Genomic DNA, 8,815 nt, shown 5'->3' with positions numbered 1-8,815 from the left:
CATCCTAGAGGCAAGGGGGATCCCCCCAAAGTCTCGTGAGTAGGGGAATGACCCCCTCAGACCTGAGCTTTAGGAATATTAATTTGGCATCTCTGGTGAGGATGGACTGAAGGAAGAGACTGAAAGGAGAGATCGATTAGTTGTGATGATGAGGGAAAAGGAAGGGCAGGCAACTAAGAAGAAATAAAATGTTGTGCGACAGTACTTTAGGATTGTAGCAGAAGCAATGAAACTCAGAAAGAGTTTCTGAGGTCAAATGCTAAGTACAACCAGGGGGCCAATAGAGACTGGACTCCCTCAACTGAGAACAATTACAGGTGGAGTGATGGTCACAGGCCACGCCGTCCACCAGGATGTCAGAAGTGGGACTCAGACCCATGTTTTCCTAGTGTAAAGGGTAGCTTTCTCCCCACTACTCCCAAGTCTTATCTTGAGGGCAGGGAGACAGATCAAAGGGGCAGGGTTGTGGTGGCATGAGGACAGAATGATTGAATCCCAATGCTGCTTTTATTGGTCCTGCCCCTAAACAGCAACTACACCTGGTAACCAAAGTAAACAGGGAAAACTTCTAGCTGCCTTTGCCTAAGAGGCCCCAGAGAACTAACTCTATGGGGTTCTGAGAGAACTGGCTTATTTAACCTGGCATTCTTCTGCCTTTGATAGCAAAGTGCTGTCCACACCCTACCTACTCACTTCTTAATCCCTTACTGTATAGCTTCTGATCCACGGCTTTATCGTGTGTGGAGTGATCAGGGAGACCTAGTGCAGTGACCGTACCCTGGTGAACCATCTCATAGACAGGATCAACCAGGCCGGGGGTAGCCAATAGACCTCAAACCCATTGGTAAGTTACAGGGATGTCTGCCCCAAGCATGTGAAGATGCCCCCTAGTGGAATGGGCAGATGAGAACAATTTGTTCCAAAAGTCATGAAGATGTTGGAAGCAGGAGCTATGGAGTGCTTAGGGCTTGGGCAGACACTGAAGACACCTAGGGTGTCCACTGCATTCGGGGCTATCTCAGCCGCCCTGACTTCTGTCTTGTCACTGGGCTTTGATGACTCTGGAAGAGAGAATGAGGCCAAAGACTTTATGCAACTCCACCTCACTTCAAGCCAAGTCACGAGCAAGTCAAGACATCACCCGTGACGTCACTGGTCCTCCTCAAAAATGAAGTCCGACTGACAACTACACCCACTCTCTTAGAGGAGACCACCAAAACCTCTTAATGGATAAATGGCTTTTCCCAGGTCCTTTCTGCTTGACAGCTGCTGACTGGCCTCCACTATTGGACACTCTCCTCCCATGGCTTCCAAGACTTCACTTTCTTGGTTCTCCTGCCTTTTGAATACTTTTTTTGCCAAACTCCTTCGCCAGGTTATCCTCCAATTCCCCCCCTGCTAAGTACGGACGTCTCTCAAAGGCTCTGCCTTGGGCCTTCTCTTCTCCTCTTGTCACCTTAGAGAATCCTTGGGGTTCTCACTGGTTTCTCACTGAGGATGATTTCCAAATCTCTGCCTTCAATTCAAATCTCTCCTAACTCCAGTCCTGGTTTATGAACTCCTTGGACAACCTGGACTGTTCCACCAGGGCCTGGAACCAGATTCCTACAACCCATCTGTTCTCCAAACTCCCTCATTCTCTTGGCAATACCACTATCCATTCAAGTCATCTAGGTTCATGACCTCAAAGTCATCCTTGACCTGCCCCTGCATCATCATGTTCATCCTGTAAGGGCTGTGACCCCTGACCTCTCCTGGACACCTCAATTTGATGAAATGATAAGAGTGTACTTTGACAAAAGACCCAGGCACATACATACAGCCTGGTCCTTGGCTGGGAGGCCACAAGGAACACCTCTCATTGATCTCCAGGGCTGCCTCTAAGAGGGTAAGAAATTGCATTGGGAGGATAGTCAGAAGATTCTTTCCCTCATGGTCCAAAAAAGCAAACTGTGAGAGTAAAGATTAGACAAACAATGGTCAAGGTGGGAATTTGTTTTGCTTGATAATACATTTTTTGTGAGAGGCTTTGTTTTTCTTGCTTTCCCAATTGTGAGGTGGGGACAAAAAGGGGAGGGAGAGAAAGAGAGAGGGGAGGAAGAGAAAGAGAGGGAGGGAGGAGAAGTGGGGGGAGAGAGAGAGAGAGAAGGGGGGAGAGAGAGAAAGAGGAGGGAGGGAAGGAGGAAGAGAGACAGAGAGAAGGCTCTTCCTTTGAAAGTACATTTGTTTATTAATTTATTTGTTTCCATTTTATTTTTTTTTCATTTTTCAAATGTTTTATTAACTACTGATATAACATTTATTTCTGCCAGATTTTGAGTTACAAATTTTCTCCCCATTTTTCCCCTACCCACTGCCCCAAAATAGCAGTCCCACAGGATATCCCCTCCTGCAATCTGCTCTCTCCCATATCTTCTCCCATACCCCCTTCGACTTTTCCAGTAAGGCATGGTGGATGTCTATGCCCCAGTGCCTGTATAACTTATTTCCCAATTGCATGTAAAATAGTATTAATAATAGTATATAATAATAATTATTATTATTATTATATATACATTAAATATTTTATTTTAAAACTTTGAATTCCAGATTCATTCCCTTCCTCCCTTGTCACCCACCCTTACTGGGAAGATAAGCAATTCAGTATAGGTTGTACATGTGTAGCTAATGCAGAACAGTAACATAGTAGATATATTGTAAAAGACTGACTGTATTTCCCTCCCTCCTATCCCACCTCCCACTTGTTCTATTCTCTACTTTGATCCCGTCCCTTTTCAAAAGTGGGTGCTTCCAACTTCACTCCCCCCCCAGCCTGCCCTCCCTTCCATCATCCCCCCTTTCATCCCCTTCCCCCCTACTCTCTTGTAGGGTGAGATAGCCTATTTAGTGTGTATGTCATTCCCTCCCTGAGCCAAATTCAATGAGAATAAGGGTGACCCATTCTCTTTTGCCTTCCTACTCTTCCCCTCCATTGTAACCATTTTCCCTTGCCTCTTCTATATGAGACAGTTTACCCGATTCTGTCTCTCCCCATCTCCTCTCATTATATTCCTCTCTCACCTCTTAATTTCACCTTTTAAGTATCATCCCTTCCTGTTAAATTGATCCTGTGCCCTCTCTCTATGTATACCTATAAACATATATACATACATTCACATATGTATTCATATGCCCATATACCCTCCAATACAGACATATATATTTTCATACTGAGAAAAGTTTCATCAGTTACAATTATCATTTTTCCATGTAGGAGTGTTAATAGTTCAGCTTTGATAAGTTCCTTATGATTTCTTTTCCCTGTTTACCTTCTCTTGCTTCTTGTATCTGAATGTCACATTTTCTATTCAACTCTGGTTTTTTCATCAAGAATGCTTGAAAGTCCTCTATTCCACTGAATGACCATATTTTCCCCTAAAACATGATACTCAGTTTTGCTAGGTAGGTGATTCTTGGTTTTAATCCCAGCTCCTTTGACCTCCGGAATATCAGATTCCAAGCCCTTTGATCCCTCAGTGTAGAAGCTGCCAGATCCTGAGTTATCCTGATTGTGTTTCCACAATATTCAAATTGTTTCTTTCTGGCTGCTTATAATATTCTCTCCCTGATCTGGGAATTTCGGAACCTGGCTATAATATTCCTAGGAGTTTTCTTTTTGGGATCTTTTTCAGGGGGTGATCGGTGAATTCTTTCAACCTTTATTTTGCCCTCTGGTTCTAAGACATCAGGGCAGTTTTCCTTGAGAATTTCTTGGAGGATGATTTCTAGGTTTTTTCTTTGTTTCTAGGTTTTTTGGCTTTCAGGTAGTCCAATAATTTTTCAATTATCTCTCCTGGATCTATTTTCCAGGTCAGTGGTTTTTCCCATGAGATATTTCACTTTGCCTTCTATTTTCATTTGTTTGGATCTGTTTAACAGCATCTTGATTTCTCATAAAGTCATTAGCTTCCATTTGCTCCAATCTAATTCTGAAGGAATGATTCTCCTCAGTGAGCTTTTGAGATTCTTTTTCCATCTGGCAAATTTGGCTTTTTAAGGCATTCTTCTCCTCATTGGCTTTTTGAGCCTCTTTTGCCATTTGAGTTAGTCTTTTTTTTAAGGTGTTATTTTCCTCAGTCAGGCTGTTGAAACTCATTTCATAATTTTTTTGCATAGTTCTCACTTCTCTTCCCAATTTTTCCCCCACTTCTCTTATCTACTTCTTAAGGTCCTCTATGGCCTGTAACCAGCTCATATTTTTCTTGGAAGCTTTTGGTGCAGGAGTTCTGACTTCACTGTCTTCCTCCTGTTCCATGCTTTGATCCTTTTTGTCCCCAAAATAGGAGTCTAATATTGGATTGCTCTGCTTGGTTTGCTTCCTTTGCCTGGTCATGTCGCCACTCAGTCACCTGGGCTTTTTGCCACAGTAGGGCTCTGCCACCAGACAGGGGAGCTTTCGTTCCAAACGCTGGGGTTTTCTCAGCTGCCTATTAGTTGGGTGCCCTCTCTGAAGCCTCCACACGCTCTGGTAAGCTGGACACACAGCCCAGGACCTCCACCCTAGACCGCAGTCCAGATCCAAGCAGGTTAAAACAAGAGCGATTACCCCTCAGACTGGTCGCTTGGTCCCCCTACACTCTGCAGGCCAGGAGCTGAAGCTGCCACATGGCGGCAGCAGCTTCTCATCGCAGGGGCAAAAGCCGAAGCACTCCCAACTACTGGGTCCCAAAGTCCACACTGTACTGACCTCTCACTTTGTCCTTAGCATCTATGTGTTGATAATTCTGGACAGCCACAGCTGCTGTTAGTCTGGAGTTCCTCTGGCCAGTGGCTGGTCAGGCCCGCCCTGGGGCTAAAACCTCACAAGTGGGGCTGGGGTCAGCTCCCAGAGCGCTGCACTGGGCGATTCCTGCCAGCCTGCTGGGCTGTCCTCAGCGGGAGGTTAGCTTCTCTGTGTTGTTTTGTGGGTTCTGTAGCTCCAAAATTTGTTCAGAGTTCCTCCTTTTACATGAATTGGAGATGGTGGGAGCCAGAGCCACAGGGAGGTCCTGTTTCTACTCCACCATCTTGACTCCGCCCCCAAAACAGTGAAAGTAAATTTTAATTTAAAAATTAAATAAAAACAAAGGAGGTGTGTTGCTTTCATGTTTTCTGCCCTTTGCCCCTCAGACTTAGGGTGGGAGGATTTCTCCCTACCACCACTCAGAAGCAGAAAATGGCCATCATCAGTAGAAGAATAGGGGGAATTACTTAAAGCTGCCAACGTGGCCTGAGAGTGAAGGCTCAAATTTCTAACTGTCTTCTGTCTTCTTCACATCACAAGTCAGAATGGCCTTTTAAAAAGCAGAATTCGTCCCTTTTGTTTCTATAACCACCTCTTTGCCAACATATGCCTTCCTGCCCCCAGAATAAGAGAAAAAAAGAGTCCAGCCAAACTCACCGACATATTGGCCAAGCCTGAGGCCCATAATCCCTCACTTCTTCCAGGAGGAGGAAGAGGTTTGTTTTCTCAGCTCTCCAGTGGCAGATTTATAGCAGGAGATGGCTAAGAGGGGTGCAGAATGGTCAGGCATGGATGGGGCATGAACTGCATCGATGAAGGGAGACCACAAACTGACGAGAATGAAGATGCATCTGAGTATCCGAGCAGTGAAGACCTGCTAGCCCCGAGTGCCAAGGGCAGGCTCAGGCAGGCCTACTCCCTGGGTCATCCTGCACTGCTCCCAGACACCATCAGAAGGGATTCTCCCCACCACAACCAAGGATCCACAGCATCTGCGGCATGGGGCCTGGCGTCCAGCCTCTTCCTCTGAGTGGCCCCCCTGGCCAAACTCTCCACTTGGGAGATCCATTTGGGCTCATCCCCCACTCGGCTTTTTTCACCCACTCTCCTGGAGTGCTGAGAGCCTTCCTTGGCAAGAGAGAAGCCCCAACGAAGACACACCGCAGGATCCACACAAGCAACCACTGGCCAGACCATGACATCTCCAAGCAGCACTGAGGCCCTGCCAGGGCCTGAAGCAGGGCAGAAGACCCATCTCAGCCGGTCCAACTGAGACAACTATGAGGGAATTCTCCCCAAAGACCCCTTCCCCAAGCCCAGAGGGAAGATCACCCCTCGTCGGGGCTCCTTTCACCACCAAACGTAGGGTATACACCTCTTACCAGAGGCCACATTTGCAGTGGCAAACTTCCCAACATCCTGGAGGCTGTTTAGCTCAAAGCTTGTATTTTATTTTCCTAATAAAAATTCTTGGATTCAAAGGTGAGGCTATACATTGCTTTGGAAAGTGCAAGACCTAAATATAAATGAACAAAACCAGACGGCTCCTTCTCTCTGAGTTCCCACAGTGGGCAGTGAGACACCGCCTCTTCCCAAGGGCAGACACCAGCTGCCTCAGTAGGCTACCTAAGACCTGCCATCTTTGTCAGAATGAAGGCTGGCTCATCAAATCTGCAGCTGGGAAAACACCAGGAGAGGGGTTAACACCTTGAGTCAAGATTCAGAAGGGATCTCAGCAGACTAATCCTTAAAATCCTACACCAGTTACAAAACATCCCCTTTACTGACACAGGTGGGGCAGGTATGACTGGTAGCCAGAACTTTTCCCTAGAAATCTGGAGGGTTTGGCGAGTGTCCAAGCACGAGGACAGACTGATCCAAGCGTCAGAGCCAGGTGGGATCCTAACACTGTTAGCTTAGCCAAGGGAAGTGGGCGACAAGTGACCTCAGGAAAGGCCGTGAGGAGACAACAGCCGTGCCATCTGTCTTCAGATATCTGAAGACCTGCTAGACAAAGAGGCTAGATTCGTTGTGCCTGCCCCCCCCCCCCCCCCAAGAAGACTGGAAAGGACAAGTGCAAGTGGCCAAGGACAGTCAGCCTAAGCTAACAAGAAGAGCCTATCATGGACCACCTTTGGAGGCCGTGGGCCCCCAGCTGCTGCAGGCCCACTGGAGGCTTGCTTTGGTCCCTTGCGATTCTGAACATCTGCCACAGGTTATAAGGCTCAAACAGGGGACAGTGACTGGGCACCATAATGGGGTAAGACGAAGGGTACAAGGAACTGTTCCCGGAGGCTTGCCTAACAAGGGACCTAGAATGTCTACAACCCCCTCTGACATCCAACAAGGGATCCTCCAGTCATTACACGAAGCCATCTATAAAGAGAGGGGGCAGGCCAAAGGACACCCAAGGTCCAGTCCAGCTCTCAGGCCTTCCAAGGACTCCCGTTTCCTTGCTCTGTGGGATGTCACATCCTGCCCCACCACCATGACACTCTGACTTTCAATGTGCCCATGAAGAGTCCCTTGCCCTTAAGTCAGACTTGACTTCAGAGATGGAAAGGACCTCAGTGACCAGGAAGGAGGCCAGCCCATCTCCCACCAACCACTCCCAGATCTGCCCTCAGGTATTAAGACCCTTTCCTGGCACTTGGCTGCCTCTGGCTTGTTTCTCTCATGGTCCTTCTTCAACCGTGGGACCAGAACCACACACATCACACCACACGCCTGGACCAAAGACGTCAGGGTGATGAATTACACAGGATTCCTTGGCTATCACAAGACCATCCTACTCAACGGGTAGGACATCCCTCTTCCCTTATAGCTTGGTGCCATCTGTTAACTGAATGAGAATGCTTTTTAAACCTATCTCCAAGTCATTGATAAAAATGCTGAACACGCACATTGCAAAATTACAAAGAACCATCCTGGCCCCAAAGAGATATGAGAAGACACTTCTGGAACGAGGTGTGGAATATCACCTTGTAACTACAGATTTCTTTAATATACTGCTAGATTTTTGTTGATTGTTTGCATTCTTTGTTGCATGAAATAGCTCTTTAGCGGTGAGGAGGTGTAGGGGATACAAGGAGAAATTTAGGCAATGTTAAAAATGAAACATATCAATAAAATTTTATTTAAAAAAATATTAAACAGCACAAGGCCACATACAGATCCCGGGGGCATCATACGGGAGACCTTCCGTGTTGACATCAAACTACTGGCGCCTGTTTTGTTGAGGTCTCACCTAAAATCATTTCCAATGGATTTAATTCTACCATCATCTAGTCCTTGTTTCCCCATCTGTGCCACAAGGGCATACAGCATGACAAACCATGGACGTTCCCCTATCTAATACCCAGGCTACACCAACAGCATGCCCCAGACTTGCCATCTATTTAAAAAAGAACCAACCACAAAAAAACCAAAACAATTAAAGAAAGCCGGTCTGACGCCCTGCTCCGCAGGAGGCTCTGTGGGCTCTGTATGACCGCTTCCTTTTCTAAGTGTTCAGCAGTGATCCCTTTCATCTGAAGCCAAGACCATCGCCTTGGCGAGCGTCATCCCCCTCCTCTTCACCCTTTTCACATGAACTTTTCTGAAGAAGCCAAGTCCCTACTGTCCTGCCTGGAGGGAGCGGCACGGTCTCCATGGGGGCCCCCCCAGCCACGGCAGGGCCAGAAGAGCCGCCAGGGAACAGGCCTTGCCTCGTCCTGCCCCTTTTACCAGCCACACAAGCTGAGGGACTTGGCAACTTGATCAAGATGCTAGATGGAGACTCCAAGCCAAGGCCTCTGAGTCAAAGTCCAGGTTTGTGCCCAAGGGTCAAATGGGGGAAGAGAGCTCCTCCAAAATACCACCCAAGCAACCTCCGCAGGAAATCCATTTTATTGAATAATCAGAAGGGTCTGGACAGAGGAAGCCTTGGGGGGGGGGGGGGGGGGGGGGGGGCAACGCAGCTCGGGAGGGTGGGGAGAAAGGGGGGGGGGGGGGGTGGTTTTTTTTTTGGGGGGGGGGGGGGGCACGGGGCGAGGGGGGGGTGGGCAGGAGGGG

The sequence above is a fragment of the Petaurus breviceps genome, unplaced genomic scaffold (assembly GCF_028583685.1).
Source record: "Petaurus breviceps papuanus isolate PSGF00001 unplaced genomic scaffold, PetGlider_PUasm1.0 577, whole genome shotgun sequence".
Lineage (NCBI taxonomy): Eukaryota > Metazoa > Chordata > Mammalia > Diprotodontia > Petauridae > Petaurus > Petaurus breviceps.
The sequence above is the reverse complement of the archived record's forward strand: the minus strand, read 5'-3'. Positions refer to the sequence as shown.